Here is a 16,937-nt window from a genome sequence, read left to right on the forward strand (position 1 = left end):
TGTGGGTATTTATGTTTGTGTGAATGCTTGTTGGTGTTTGGATGTGTTTGCATAGGTCTGTGTGCGGCAGTGTGGGAGAAAGTGACCCCTGGTGGGACTACAGAGTGAAATGAGAGTGGAGCGGTGAAGGCAGCTGAGTTACTGTGTGAACAGGTAGGAACTGGGAAGTGAATGGCTGGTTGGGAGGAGGTGATTAGGAAGGACAGAGTAAGTGCACTATCCCCTCAGGTTTACCTCATAAAATAGTACATGGATAAGGTCTATGCAGTGTTTCCATGCAGGGTCGATATCAAGAGATTTCGGAGGAATAATTTTTGTTATTTGGAGATGCTGGTGAACGTCTGTCCTGGCACTCCACAAGGAAGGGTGCGGTGGTAGTGCCCCTACCTCTGAGCTGGGTGGCACACTTTAGAGTCCTACCTGCTCCAGAGGTGTGCAATAACATCTCTGAAACGGTTGATTAGAAAATATTAAAAAGAACAATGTAATTTAACCCTATTATCCAAAACAGATGGTGGCTGTAACCACAAAGTGGCAGTGACTTGGGTGTGAGTGTGAACACGAGATATCTGCATTTCCTCTGAATCTCACCTCTTGTCACTCCCTCACCTCCCAAATTTTACATGGCGACCGCGTCCCCAGGAGCTCTACAATTCCCCCTAGCCCCTCCAACTTGTTCCCTTCCTATGAGCCATCCATTAAAACCTACCTCAGGGGACACCACTTTGAGGTGAAGCTAACATGAGCCTGTCTATGCAGCAAGTTTTTTGAAACAGGAATGCACGCCCTGAGAGTGTGGTGGAGAAAAGTTCAGACGTGGCTTTTGAAAGAGAATTAGACGGTTGCCTGAATCGAGAGGATCTGCAGCATCAAGGAGGACAAATTAAGTTTCTTTTGCAGGAAGCCAGCATGGACACAAGGGGCCAAATGGCCTCTTTCTGGGGTCCTATGATTATTTCTGCCCCAGCAGTTCTAATGTGTCTTGGTGTCAGGTTTTGTTTGATATCACTCCCCCTCAAAGCACCTTGCTATATGTTCATGGATTCCTTACAATAGGGAAAGAGGCCATTCAGCCCATCAAGTCCACACTGACCCTCCAAAGGACATCCCACCCAGCCCCAGCCCCCTAACCTGTAACACTGCATTTCCCAAGGCTGACCCACCTAATGTGCATATCTTTGTAAAACATACCCAGAGGAAACCCACGCAGACGCAGAGAGAATGTGCAAACTCCACACGGACACTTACCTGAATCAAACCCAAGCCCCGAGCGCTGAGACACAGCAGTGCTGACCAGAGAACCACCACACCACCCAGCTCATGGAACTGAGTAACTGCAAAGCCACCATCGAAAAGCATAAGGGCATTTGTACATGAAAACCACTTCCTCCTTGTCACACACCTTCTTGACTTGGAACCACAGTGCAGTTCCTTTCCTACGGCTGATTCCCCCCCAAAGGCACTGTGGTGTCTGTACACTGTGGTGATTCAAGGAGACAGCTCATCACCAACATCTTCATGGCATTGACAGATGGGCAATTAATGTTGGCCAAGCCGCTTTTGCCCATATCTCCCAATGCTGTGTTGAATTTGTGGCTTGTTTTAAATTCATTCGTAGGACGTGGTTTCCATTAACTCGGGAGCATTTATTGCCCATTCCCTAATTGCCCAGAGGGCAGTTAAGAGTGAACCACATTTCTGTGGCTCTGGGCTCACATGTAGGCCAGATCGGGTAAGGATGGCTGACTTCCATCCCTGACCGAGTCAGGTCTTTATGACAATCGACAGTAGCTGCCTGGTAACATCACTAAATTAGCTTTATTTACAAATTAAAAATTTTTCAAATTAGATTTAAATACCTGCTATGGTGGGATTCAAACCCAGGTCCTCAGAATATTAGCTTGGAGCCCTGATTACTAGCCCTAGACATTTACACTGGGAATGGTCCTCTATCCACACAAATTCCCATTGATTTGAATCCAGTGGCCATGCATGAACGTCTTGTACGTGATGCCTGTGTGGTTGAATAGCCCACTTTCTAACACCCACTAAGAATAGGGACAGTGCTGGTGACGGTCGGGACCATGACTTGAATCAACATTAAACAAGAGGAGAGGAGAAATGTGAAGAAATTTCCTGAAGGAGAAAGGTTACAGCGTAGCTGAGCTGTGTGCCTTTCAAGCTGGCTGTGCATCTGTTTGTTTCACTCTGCTTGCGAGAAATGGTGAAAATGAGCTCCGCAAACGTAGTGGCTGATTTCTCCCGCCTCACCTCTCAAGTGGGAAATCATTACTTCCTGATCCCTATTGTGACCTAGGCATGAAAAGATTACCCCCACCACCACCTCCAGCTGGTGATCTGGGGACAGGAGCCCAGCTAAAGTGGAAGCAGCTGTCTGATTAGAGAAACAGTCAATGGCTCTGTCTGTTTTACTTGACAACAAGGGCCGGGATTACTTCAAATCCGAATTAGAAGGACTTTCTCACCTCCTGTTTTCAAAGATGTAGTGATAACATATGTACAGCCTGTGCTGCCTTAATTCAAGACCAGATTCCAATAATACACATTCACTGCTGGGGCTCATTCTGTAACCTTGATCGGCAAGTCATGGGATTCAAGTTAAATGTTCCCAAGCTGTGAGCATGGATTGCGGGCTGACAATCCAAATGCCAGCGAGATAATGGGAACTGCAGATGCTGGAGAATCCAAGATAATAAAGTGCGAAGCTGGATGAACACAGCAGGCCAAGCAGCATCTCAGGAGCACAAAGGTTGAAGGACCTAGGCCCGAAATGTCAGCTTTTGTGCTCCTGAGATGCTGCTTGGCCTGCTGTGTTCATCCAGCTTCACACTTTATAATCCAAATGCCAGCACTGGGTTACACCGCCAATGGTGCCCTGAAAACCAAGGCGTGCCCGCCCTGTCTGGTGTGTGGAAATTCTCCTCTGAGTATTTTGAAGGAGAGCAGGGGAGCTCTCCCCAGTGTCTTAGCTTTCATTAATAAAGGGATCGAGTTCAAGAGCTGTGAAGTTATGCTCCAGCAAGACAAAAGCCTGGTTTGGCCACATCTGGAGTATTGTGTCCCGCTCTGGTCGCCTCATTACAGGAAAGATGTGGACGTGTTTGAAAAGGTGCAGAGGCGAGTTACCAGAATGTTGCCTAGAATGGAGGCAAGGTTGAGAGATCTTAGGGCCTTTCTCTTCAGAATAACAAAGGATGAGAGGTGACTTGATAGAGGGGTACAAAATGATCAGAAATATAGATAGAGTGGATAGCCAGAGACTTTTTCCTAGGGTTGAGGTAGCTATTATGAGGGGACATAGTTTTAAAGTGAGTGGAGGTAGATATAGGGGAGACCTCAGAGGTAGGCTCTTTACTCAGAGAGTGGACAGGGCATGGAATGCATTGCAGGAGAGAGTAGTGGAGTCGGCCTCATTGGGGCATTTAAGCCGCTATTAGACAGGCATGTGGATAGTATAAAGTAGGGGTGGAAGTTAGATAGACCTTAGGTTTAGGGTAAAAGTTCGGCACAACATCGTGGGCCAAAGGGCCTGTACAGTGCTGTACTGTCCCATGTTCTACATGTCCTCGGACAGTATTCCGAGACCAAAACAGAGTGTCTGGTCTTCACAGTTTGTGAGTGCCATGTGCTGAATTGCTACATTGTCCAAAGTGTCCAAGGATGTGCAGGCAGATGGATTAGCCATTGGAAAGTGCAGGTTTACTGCGATAGGATAGTTGGAGGGGGGTCTTGGCGGGATTCTCTTCAGAGGGTTGGTGTGGACTTGATGGGCCAAATGGCCTGCTTCTGCACTGTGGGGATTACATGATTCTATGCTTCTATGAATGTTAAAGTTGTGAGTGGCCAAGTAGTATTATCTCTGGACTATTAACCCAAACATCCAGGTGATGTTCTCAGGATCTAGGTTCAAATCCTGCTGTGGTGGAATTTGATTTCAATTAAGGGGGAAAAAAAATCAGTAATAAAGAGTCTAATGATAGCTGTGAATCCATTGCCAATGGTTGGGAAAAATCCATCTGGCTTACTAATGTCCTCTACCTTGTCTGGCCTACATGTGACTCCAGACCCACAGCAATGTGAAATATCCTCTGGGTAATTAGAGATACGTGACAAATGCTGGGCTTAGCCAGCAAAGCCCACATCCTGTGATTGGGTTTTAAAGAAATCTGTGAGAGAACTTCATCGACCTGTGAAGCATTTTGCAACATCTCGAAGTTTTGAAGGGTTCTCTATAAATGTCTTCTTTTAATTCAGTGAACTAACAGCCAGGTAGAGGTGAGTTTCTACATCCATAATAAAACCTGAAAGAACTGCAGATGCTGTAAATCAGGAACAAAAACAAAGTAGCTGGAAAAGCTCAGCAGGTCTGGCAGCATCTGTGAAGGAAAAACGTTTCTGGTCCTGTGACCCTTCCTCAGGACCGGACCCGAAATGTTAACTCTGTCTTCTCCTTCACAGATGCTGCCAGGCCTGCTGAGCTTTTCCAGTAACTTTGTTTTAGTTTCTACATCTGTACAGTATGTGACAGAAAAGTGGAGGGAGGAAGATGCATCTTGCTAAATGGGATGTTCGGTGAGGGTTCGCAGAGAAGTTGGTGTTCAGGAAAGAAGGGACCAATGTTTTTTAATCAGCCTGTTTGCAGGTGTTATTACACACTTGAACCTGCTGATCATGTGGCTCAGACGGCCTTGCACCACAACAGAGATATAAGTGTATTTTTTTTATCCTGATGCTTTGTGCTGTTGATGGATTTGGGTGGTGGGATATGACAGGGCCCACCCTTTCATTGAGAAACAACAAGAGTCCTTGTTTTCGAAAGTAAATAGTTGGAAGCGTGCTGATGAGAATGAATCTAAAGGCCTTCCATCTGTCACTGCTGTCTTGCTTCAGTATTAACATTTGCCTGAACACAAACTGACAGTGGTCTCTGTTCTGACTGAGTCTCTCTCTGTACAGGGCCCCTCCACTAATGCTCTACAATAGAGTCCTGGGAGTTTCCGGATTTTATTGTATTTGATAAGCAATTCTTATCATGTTCTTTCCGCTCCTGCGGCCTCAGTGAAACTTATTTTCTTGCCTTGTGTGTGAAGCTGGATATCACTGGGGTGGATAGTTTCTTGGAATTGGCAGTTGGGCTTAAATTTCACTCCCATGACATTGATTCTTAGCTTTTCAACAACTGTTCTTCTGACAAACCCTTGCACAGCTATGGTCACTGTATGGTGCCCATTGCATGCTTCTTTTTTGATCCCATTTGTTCAGCTATTTTTTTTCTTTCTACAACATGATGTGGGGGGGTGGAATCAGTGACCAGATGGCATAGATTTCAGGTAAGAGACAGGAGGTTTAGAAAGGAGGTACGGAAACATCCTTCTTTTTAAATAGAGGGTGTTGGGAATCTGGAACTCACTGCCTGTGAGGCAGAAACTCTCATCACACATAAGAAATAATTAGATGTGTGCTTGCGATGCCGAAACTGTGGGCCAAATGCTGGAAAATGGGATTAGAATAGTTAGGTGGCCAGGCAGCATCAGAGGAGCAGGAAAGCTGGCGTTTCCGGTCGGGGCCCCTTTTCAGACCCGAAACGTCAGCTTTCCTCCTCCTCTGATGCTACCTGGCCTGCTGTGTTTCTCCAGCTCCGCTCCTTGTTATCTCAGACTCCCACATTGGCAGTTCTGACCATCTCTCAGAATAGTTAGGTGGTTGTTTTTGGCTGGCATAGACTGGATGGGCTAAATGGCCTGTTTCTGTGCTTCAAACCTTCATGACTCTTTATTATTATATATTTATGATGGAATACAGTTTATAATATATTTAATGATTATACAATTTGTTACAGTATCTTTCACTTTCCCAGACATGAACATTGTGAAGGAGAATCTGGCTCATAAATAGACGATCAATACTTTAGTCAAAGAGCCTGGCAATATGGATATGATGGTCTGGACCTTAAATACTGAGTGGATTTTAAGAAGCCTTTTAAAGGAGGGGAGAGAGAGAGAGAGAGAGAGGTTGGCAGAGAGGGTTGGAGAATGCCAGAGCTTAGGGGCCAGACCACAGTAGGTAGGACCAACAATTAAACTCAGAGCCCAACAGGAGGCCAAAAATGGAGGAGTGCAGTGATCCTGAGGTGGTAGTTCAGACAGAGATTGTTCGGGAGGCTGGAGAGGAGTTTTATGCACTTCCATTCTGGCCTTATCATCTGGAAATGATGCATATGGGTTAATTAGCAAAATGATTGTGAGATCTCCTGTATCAGGCATGTGTGTCCCTTTAAGAGAGTTGAGTGAGGACTGCAGTGGGAGAATATGAACTCAACCTGGGCTCAGACTTTCTACGGCAGCTCAGTGGTTAGCGCTGCTGCCTCACAGCGCCAGGGGCTGTGTTTGATTCCCACCTCGGGTGACTGTCTGTGTGGAGTTTGCACATTCTCCCCGTGGCTGTGTGGGTTTCCTCCGGGTGCTCTGGTTTCCTGCCACAGTCCAAAGCAATGCAGGTTGGGAGGGTTATCCATGGTCAATGCTGGATGGGATGCTGTTTTGAGGGTCAGTGCTGAATCAATGGGCCAAATAGCCTCTAGTTGCACTGTAGGGATTTTATGACTAAGAAAGTGTCTGCACTAGAGTTGTAAAGTATTAAAGTGTGTTATGAATAAAACTTCTGACATTTATTCTCAGCAAGAACTCAGTCTTAGTGCTCATGTTACCAGATCTAACATCAAAACTCTATAGAACACATCAAAGCCTAGTCATAAATATAACCCTGAATTACCCTAGAGAAGGTGGTATGTCCAGCTTCTGGTTAAAGGATAAACATGGCACCTCAAAAACACCCTGCTCTTTGTTGAACCTGATTGAGCCTTTTTTTAAAATACCCTCTGAAATAATTCATCTTTGGAAATGCAACACCCCTTCAGTTTGGTGTTAGCCTGGACATTTTGTGTTTCAGTCTCTTATAGTGGAACTTGAACCCACAATTGTCTGATTCAGAGGCCTGGGAATTCTTACGTGAGGCGCAGCTCACTGGTAGAGAGATGGAGCTGGAAATTATGTTCCCAAAAGGCAACCAGTCCTAATATGAAGCAGTTCTGCGGAAGAAGTCATGTTGCGATTATACAAGACATTGGTGAGACCTCTTTTGGAGTGCTGTTGTTCAGTTCTGGTCACCTATTGTCGGAAAGATATTATTAAGCTGGAGAGGGTTCAAAAAAGATGTTGCTGGGAATGGAAGGTTTGAGTTAAAATGAGAAGCTGGATAAGGCTGGGACATTTTTTTCACTGGAGCGTAGGAGTTTGAGGGGTGAACTTACAGAGTGTTATAAAATCATAAAGGACATAGATAAGCTGATAGGCGGGTGTTTTTTCCCTAGGTTGGGAGATTTCAAGACCAGGGAGTGTATTTTTAAGTTGAGAAGAGAAAGTTTATAAAGGACACAAGGGGCAGCTTTTTTACGCAGAAAGTGGTTCATGTGTGGAATGAATTTCTGGAAGAAGTGGTGGATGTCGGTACAGTTACATTTAAAAGACATTTGAATAAGTACATAAATAAGAAAGGTTTAGAGGGAAATGGGCCAGGAACAGGCAGGTGGAACTAGTTTAGTTTGGCATTGTGGTCGGCATGGACTGGTTGGACCACAGGGTCTTTTTCTGTGCTGTAGGACTCTGTAACTATTCTATTACGAGCTGTAAGCCTCCCACTGAAGAAGGCTGAATGTCAAACAGGTCCTTGACAGACTTCTCTTCACCTGATCCGTGTCTTCTGTTCCTATTTCGGACTTCCAGCAATTTTTATTTTCTCGCTTATAAGTGCTGAACTTTGTTAGCATCAGGGTTAGGTTCAGTTTTAGCTGATAATACAAAAACTGCTGAGCAGAAAGGCAGTGTGATGATTTTACTCGAAACATCGAAAGTATGTTGGAATGGATTCACCTCGGCCAAAATAAATATCTGCACTTTATGTTCATATTCTGAGGTAAGAAGGGGTGATGCTTGTTTGGTTAAACTTAACCTTTGTTGGTCATGTTGTATTGTTACAATACAGAGACAAAATAGCCGAACCAAATCAGACTTATTACCTCTGTATCTGCAACCCAATAAAAATAAACCCTTCAAAGACCCTCAAAATTGACCCCAATGGTACCTAACTTATTGACTTTTTGAATAATCAGTCCCAGGCTTGCAACTAATCAATTCGAGCTATTCAAGTTTGTATGCCTTTTCATATGTGCATGCAAATCTTTAAAAAGGCGTAGAGTTTAAATTATAGATTTCTAAGCTGGCAATCCATATTTCTTTCTTGCGATTGGTTAAAGATTGTTCTGAGGAGTACAGGATGAAAAGCTTCAGTAAATTGTCTGAAGAATTTTCTGAAGAAGGCTCCAGACCCGAATTGTCAGCCTTCCTGCTCCTCTGATGCTGCTTGGCCTGCTGTGTTCATCCAGCTCTAGACCTTGTTATCTCAGTAAAATGTCTTTCTTTCCATCAAGTTCAAAATAAGGCTATTTTAAAAATTTACTCCCAAATTAGTCTTAATTTAGTTAGTGCAGTTCATAGACAATTTGATTAATAGAAGGCTGTTATCTTTCAGCTGAAGTACTAAACAAAGACACCAATTACCAGTTATTAAGCATTTTAAGCACTTTTTGGGGGAAGGTCTCTCCATGTCCGAGCTAACATTCCTCCTTCAGTCATAACCACTAAAAACTGACGAACTGACGAATGTGAATCATCTGAATTGAAACTTTTGGAAACCTTGTGTTCAAAGATCTTTAAAATGCCACAAACATGGCAGAAAATAATTAAGAAAGCTAATGGAATATTCGCCTTTATGTCTAAAAGGATTGAAGTATAAGGATGCAAACATCATACAAAGTTTTACAAAAACCTGGTTAGATCTCACCTGGAGTACGGTTAGCAGATTTGGGCACTATTCCTTAAGAAGGATATATTGGCCTTGGAGAGAACACGACATAGGTTTACAAAAATGAAACCTGGGCTTCAGGGGTTAGATTTGGAGATTACATAAATTAGGCCTTTATTGTCTAGAATTTAGAAGGTTAAGGGTGATTTGATCAAAGCCTCCAAGATATTACCAGGAAAAGACAGGGTAGACAAATGCATAATGTCTCCTCTTGTTGGGGATTCTAGAACTAGGAGCTTAGATTAAAAGTTAGGGCCAGACCATTCTAGAGAACTGTTAGGAAAAATGTCTACACACAACTAGATGTTTGGAACTGTCTTTCACAAATGACAGTGAATGCTGGGTTAGTTGTAAATTTTAAATCTGAGACAGATAAACCTTTGTTATGCAAGGATATAGGCCAAAAGCAGGCACATGAATATAGGCCACAGATTAGCCACAATCTCATTCAATGCTGGAACAGGTTAGAGGGGCCTCTGAATGGCTTCCTCCCGTTCTTACGTTCCCATAACAGTCATGAAGACATTCCTATAACAAAACATTGGCTGTACTGTGCTTTAGGAACATCGAGATAGCATGAAAAGGCGCTCTATGAGTTAACAATTTTCCTTAATGAAAGACATTTACAATCTTGTCAGAAAGTTGTAGGTTCAAATTCCATTTCTGAGATTTACTGCAAACCTAGGCAGAAATGCTGGCTTTCAGAGGAGGCATTAAATGGGAGGATCATCTGTTCTCCCCTCCCCCCATCCCTACCTCCCCACCTATACTCTCCTCTCCACCTATCTTCTTTTCTCTCCATCTTCGGTCCGCCTCCCCCATCTCCCTATTTATTCCAGAACGCTCACCCCATCCCCCTCTCTGATGAAGGGTCTAGGCCCGAAATGTCAGCTTTTGTGCTCCTGAGATGCTGCTTGGCCTGCTGTGTTCGTCCAGCTCCACACTTTATTATCTTGGATTCTCGAGCTTCTGCAGTTCCCATTGCCTCGGATCATCTATTCTGTTAGGAGATTCTTAAAAATTCTACAGCGCTATTTTGAAGGAGAACAGGAAAGGCGCTCCACGCTTCCTGGTCAATATTTCCACCCCAAGCACCACTGGTAAGATCATAGAATCTGGTTATTTGCCTCATCACAGTTTGTGGGAGTCTGCTGTGCATGAATTACTTGCCATGTTTCTGACATCACACCAGTGGCTATACTTCCCAAGTGTTTTGAAGTAATTGATTGTGAAGCACTTTGGTTGATCCAAGGGAAGTAGCTAATACTGAGCAAATGCTAGTCATTCATAGAGTCACAGAGTTGCAGAATATTACAGCATGGAAACAGGCCCTTCGGCCCTTACTGGTCCATTCTGACTATGGTGCTCAATCAGCTAGTTCCAATTGCCCATATTTGGTCCGTATCCTTCTAAACACTTCCCATCCATGTACCCATCGAAACTTTTAAAAATGTTACTATTGTACCTGCCTAAATCACTTTCTCCAGCGGCCCATTCCATGCACGCACCACTCTGGGTGAAGCCGTCGTCCATCAGGTCCTTTTTAAATCTTTCCCCTCTCACCTTAAACCTATGCCCTCTAGTTTTCAATTCCCCATCCTTGGGAAGAAGATAATATGCATTTGTCCTATCTATGCCCCTGTGATTTTATGTGCCTCAATAAGGTCAGCTTATGTTCCAAGGAATAAGGTCCTATTCTGGCCAACCTCTCCCTGTTACTCAGGCCTACTAGTCCTGGCAACATCCTCGTAAATCTTCTTCATTTCCAGTTTAACTATGTCTTTTCCACATTTTCCAGTTTAACTATGTCTTTCCTATAACACGGTGACCAAAACCGTACACAGTACTCCAAGTGCGGCCTCACCAATGACTTATATAACTGTGACACAACATCTCAACTCCTATACTCAACGCCTCAACCAATGAAGGCCAGCATGCTAAATGTCTTCTTCAACACCTGTCTATCTGTGATAAACTTTCAGTGAACTATGTACTTGTGCTCGTAGGTCCCTCTGTTCCACAACACTCCTCAGGACCTTACCATTTACTGTATAAGTCCTACCTTGGTTTGACTTTGCAAGGTGTAACACCTCACACTTAACAGTATTCAATTGCATTTGCCAATCTTCAGCCCACCTCCCTGTCTGATCAAGATCCCTCTGTAATTTTTGATAACCTTCCTCTCTATCAATGATACCTCCTAATTTTGTATCGTCCACAAACTTACTAATCATGCCTTGCACATTCACATCCAGATTGTTCATGTAAATAATAAATAACAAGGTCTCAGCACTGACCCCTGTGGCACACCACTAGTCACAGGCCTCCAGTCCGAGAAACAACCTTCAACCATCATCCTCTGCTTCCTACCATCGAGCCAATTTTGAATCCAATTAGCTCGATCTCTCTGAATCTCATGCAACTCAACCTTCGTAACTAGCCTGCTGTGTGGGACCTTATCAAAGGCCTTACTAAAGTCTATATTGACAGCACCCCTTCCCACATCTATCCTCTCGGTTACCTCTTCGAAAAACTCTAAAAGATATGTCAGACATTACTTCCTGCGCACAAATCCATGCTGACTATCCCTAATCAGACCTTGACTATCCAAATGTTTATTGATCCTGTCCCTCAGTATCATCTCCAATAACTTCCCTCCTACTGATGTCAGGCTCACTAGCCTGTACTTCCTTGACTTGTCTTTACTACCCTTTTTAAACAATGGAACAACATTAGCTACCCCCCAGTCTTCCAGAACTTCACAAGTGGCTAAAGATGAAGCAAAATCTCTGTTTGGGTCTCTGCAATTTCTTCCTTAGCCTCCCACAATGTCTGAGGATGGCCGTGATCAAGGCCAGGGGATTTATCCACCTTTAATGTACTCTAAGGCTGCAAACACCTCTCTGGTAATATGTATGCGATCCAAAACATTCCCATTGTTTCCCTTATTTCCTTAGCATCCATTATTCTCTCCTCAGTAAACACTGTGGAAATTTTTTTTAAAAATCTCTCCCATCTCCTGTGGCTCTACACACTGACAGCCATGCTGATCTTTAAGGGGACCTATTCTCTACCTTGGCACCCTCTTACTCTTAATTTGGCTATAAAGCCTCTTGGGATTATCTCTAACCTTATCTGCTAGATCCATCTCACACCCTCTTTTTGTTCAGAGATAGTGGGAACTGCAGATGCTAGAGGATCTGAGATGACAAGGTGTACAGCTGGATGAACACAGCAGGCTGAGCAGCGTCTTAGGAGCATGAAAGCTGACGTTTCAGGCCTCGACCCTTCTTCAGAAATGGGGGAGGGGAAGGGGGTTTTGAAATAAATAGGGAGGGAGGCGGATTGAAGATGGATAGAGGAGAAGATAGGTGGAGAGGAGGTAGACAAGTTAAAGGGGTGGGAATGGAGCCAGTAAAGGTGAGTGTAGGTGGGGAGTAAGGGAGGGGATAGGTCAGTCCAGGGAGGATGGACAGGCCAAGAGGGTGGGATGAGACTGGTAGGAGATGGGTGTGGGGCTTGAGGTGGGAGGAGGGGATAGGTGAGAGGTAGATCAGGTTAGGGAGGCGGGGACGAGCTGGGCTGGTTTTGGGATGTGGTGGGGGAAGGGGAGATTTTGAAGCTTGTGAAGTCCACATTGATACCGTTGGGCTGCAGGGTTCCCAAGCGGAATATGAGTTGCTGTTCCTGCAACTTTCAGGTGGCATCATTGTGGCACTGCAGGAGGCCCAGGATGGACATGTCGTCTGAGGAATGGGAGGGGGAGTTAAAATCGTTCGCAACTGGGAGGTGCAGTTGTTTATTGCGAACCGAGCGGTGGTGTTCTGCAAAGCGGTCCCCAAGCCTCCACTTGGTTTCCCCGATGTACAGGAGGCCACACTGTGTACAGCGGATGCAGTATACCACATTGGCGGATGTGCAGGTGAATATCTGCTCGATGTGGAAAGTCATCTTGGGGCCTGGATGGGGGTGAAGGAGGAGGTATGGGGGCAGGTGTAGCACTTCCTGCGGTTGCAGGGGAAGGTGCCGGGCGTGGTGGGTTTGGAGGGGAGTGTGGAGCGGACAAGGGAGTCATGGAGAGAGTGGTCTCTCCGGACGGCAGACAAGAGTGGGGAGGGAAAAATGTCTTGGGTGGTGGGGTCGGATTGCTGATGGCGGGAGTGTCAGGGGATGATGTGTTGGATCCAGAGGTTGGTGGGGTGGTACGTGACGACGAGAGGGATTTTGTTTTGGTTATTATTGCGGGGTGGGGTTGTGAGGGATGAGTTCCGGGAATTGCAGGAGACAAGGTCGAGGGAGTTCTCGACCACCAAGGGGGTGGGGGGAGGTGGTTGCGGTCCTTGAAAACAAGGACAACTGAGATGTGTAGGAGTGGAATGTCTTATCTCAGGAGCAGATGCGGCGGAGATGAAGGAATTGGGAATAGGGGATGTCATTTTTGCCAGAAGGCGGGTGGGAGAAGGTGTATTTTAGGTAGCTGTGGGAGTCGATGGGATTGAAATGGATTCCGTTTTCTAGGTGGTTTCCGGAGCTGGAGACAGAGAGGTCCAGGAAGGAGAGAGAGGTATTAGAGATAGTCCAGGTGAACTTAAGTTTGGGGTGGAAAGTGTTGGTGAAGTGGATGATCTGTTCAAGCTCCTCGTGGGAGCCTCTCCACTTATCTTCACCTCTATCCATCTTCTATCTGCCTTGCCCTCTTCCTATTTATTTCAGAATCCCTTTCCCCTCCCCCATTTCTGAAGAAAGGTCTAAGCCTGAAACGTCAGCTTTCCTGCTCCATTTTTCACTCTTCTGATTTCCCACTTAAGTGTGCTTTTTATAATCATCTAGGGATTCACTTGAGCCCGATAGCTTAAACCCAATGTCTGCCTTTTTCTTTTTCCTGACCAGAGCCTCAATATCCCTCGTCAGCCAGGGAACCCTGAACCTCCCAGCTTTTCTATTGACCTTAGCAGGAACATACTGTTACCAGAGATAATGGGAACTGCAGATGCTGGAGAATTCCAAGATAATAAAATGTGAGGCTGGATGAACACAGCAGGCCAAGCAGCATCTCAGGAGCACAAAAGCTGACGTTGCGGGCCTAGACCCTTCTTCAGAGAGGGGGAGGGTTAGGGTTCCCTCTCCCCATCCCCCTCTCTGATGAAGGGTCTAGGCCCGAAACCTCAGCTTTTGTGCTCCTGAGATGCTGCTTGGCCTGCTGTGTTCATCCAGCCTCACACATACTGTTACCAACCTGTGACAGCTACTGACAAATGTAGAAGATCACAGAACATAGAACATAGAACATAGAAAAGTACAGCACAGTACAGGCCCTTCGGCCCACGATGTTGTGCCGTGGAATAATCCTAATCCAAAAATAAAATAACCTAACCTACATTCCACTCAATTCACTGCTGTCCATGTGCATGTCCAGCAGTTGCTTAAATGTCACTAATGACTCCGCTTCCACAACTACCACTGGTAAACTATTCCATGCGCTCACAACTCTCTGGGTGAAGAACCCCCCTCTGACGTCTCCTCTATGCCTTCCTCCTAACACCTTAAAACTTTGACCCCTCGTGGCAGCCAATCCTGCCCTGGGGAAAAGTCTCTGGCTATCGACTCTGTCCATGCCTCTCATCACCTTGTACACCTCAATCAGGTCACCTCTCTTCCTCCTTCTCTCCAGAGAGAAAAGTCTGAGCTCAGTCAACCTCTCCTCATAAGACAAGCCCTCCAGTCCAGGCAGCATCCTGGTAAACCTCCTTTGCACCCTCTCCAAAGTCTCCACATCTTTCCTACAATAGGACAACCAGAACTGGACACAATATTCCAAGTGTGGTCTCAACAGGGTTTTGTAGAGCTGCAGCATAACCTCACAGCTCTTAAACTCGATCCCCCTGTTAATGAAAGCCAAAACACCATATGCTTTCTTAACAACCTTATCTACCTGGGTGGCAACTTTGAGGGAGCTATGCACTTGAACACCAAGATCCCGCTGTTCCTCCACACTGCTGAGAATCCTGCCTTTAATCCTATATTCAGCATTTAAGTTCGACCTTCCAAAATGCAACTCCTCGCATTTATCCAGGTTGAACTCCATCTGCCATTTCTCAGCCCAGCTCTGCATTCTGTCAATGTCTCGCTGAAGCCTGCAATAGCCCTCGATACTATCAACGGCACCTCCAACCTTTGTGTCATCAGCAAACATACTAACCCACCCCTCAACCTCCTCATCCAAGCCATTTATAAAAACTACAAAGAGCAGAGGCCCAAGAACAAAGCCCTGCGGGACACCACTCAGCACTGACCTCCAGGCAGAATACTTACCATCTACAACCACTCTCTGCCTCCTGTCAGCCAACCAATTCTGAATCCAGACAGCGAAATCACCCTGTATCCCATACCTCCTGACATTATGAATGAGCCTGCTGTGGGGAACCTTATCAAATGCCTTGCTGAAGTCCATGTACACCACATCCACTGCTTGACCCTCGTCAACCTGTCTTGTGACTGCGTCAAAGAACTCAATAAGATTTGTAAGGCATGAGCTGCCCCTCACAAAGCCATGCTGACTCCCTTTAATCATGCTATGCTTTTCCAAATAGTCATAAATCCTATCCCTCAGAATTCTTTCCAAAACCTTACTGATTACAGACATAAGACTGACTGGTCTGTAATTTCCAGCGATTTCCCTATTCCCTTTCTTGAAAAGAGTAACAACATTTGTCTCCCTCCAATCTTCCAGTATGACTCCCGTGGAGTGTGAGGAAGCAAAAATCTTCGCCAGCGGCTCAGCAACCTCCTTTCTCGCTTCCCAGAGCAACCTAGGATAAATCTGGTCTGGCCCTGGGGACTTATCAATCTTAATGTTTGCTAAAATTTCCAGCACATCAACTTCCTCAATCTTGATCTGTTCAAGCCTGTTTTCCTGCTCCTCAAAGTTCTCATTCACAACAAGGTCCCTTTCCTTAGTGAAAACCGAAGCAAAAAATCCCATACCCACAGTCAATAAAACTAATGTAATATACAAAATACCATGCAATGACTGTGAGTAACATTGCATAGGCCAAATGGGAAGAAAACCACAATAAGGATACACGATCACTGACTAGCCACCAAGGGACAGACCAATTCTCACTGGTCTCAACACTCACGGACAAAGAAGGTCACAAATTTCCTGGGACAGCACATCCATAATAGCACAAGCCAAACAGAAACATACCAGGGAATTCCTGGCATTCCAACTAGAAGTCCATCAACAAACATATTGAGCTGCACCCAATGTACAAACCACTGGAAAACAGAGCCGGAAGTGATGCCAACCACCCCAGCAAACTGAGGTGTATAAATAGCAAGCGGGACAGAACACCGACACTTCACCAGAGGCGCGCTGATGGTGTTACCTCGCAGGGTGACGAAACGTCTGCGACCAACCACACCGGCTTGGTGAGCAAATCTACAACATCATCCGTAACCCAAGCTACAAATCTTCTCAAAAACCTTAGACTCACCCAATCAACCTCTCTTTGTTTTCCTAGTCAAGGCTGTTCAGTGGAAATCTAGGGTCACAATGTTAATAACTGAAAGTACTTATACAATTAATGGTAGTGCCTTGAGTAGTGTTGTAGAACAGAGAGACCCAGAGATTCAGGTACATAATTCTTTGAAGTTTGCATCACGTGTAGACAGAGATAACAAAGTGTGAAGCTGGATGAACACAGCAGGCCAAGCAGCATCTTAGGAGCACACAAGCTGACATTTCAGGCCGAGATGATGAAGGGTCTAGGCCCGAAACGTCAGCTTTTGTGCTCCTGAGATGCTGCTTGGCCTGCTGTGTTCATCCAGCTTCACACTTTGTTATCTCAGATTTTCCAGCATCTGCAATTCCCATTATCTCTCATCAAATGTAGGCAGATGGGTTTAGAAGGTGTTTCGCATGCTTGCCTTCATTGCTCAGTCCTTTTGAGTAGAGGAGTCGAATAATATGTTGATGTTGTACAGGATATTGGTGA

At 45.2% G+C, this 16,937-nt stretch overlaps 1 non-coding gene across 1 annotated transcript; it reads left to right on the forward strand.

The window, feature by feature from the left end:
- Positions 1-225: 225 nt before the first annotated feature.
- Positions 226-357, forward strand: LOC125460630 (U11 spliceosomal RNA). Its single transcript, XR_007249300.1, has one exon. It is a non-coding gene; the product is annotated as a U11 spliceosomal RNA (small nuclear RNA).
- Positions 358-16,937: the final 16,580 nt, after the last annotated feature.

This window comes from Stegostoma tigrinum, chromosome 11, assembly GCF_030684315.1.
Source record: "Stegostoma tigrinum isolate sSteTig4 chromosome 11, sSteTig4.hap1, whole genome shotgun sequence".
NCBI lineage: Eukaryota > Metazoa > Chordata > Chondrichthyes > Orectolobiformes > Stegostomatidae > Stegostoma > Stegostoma tigrinum.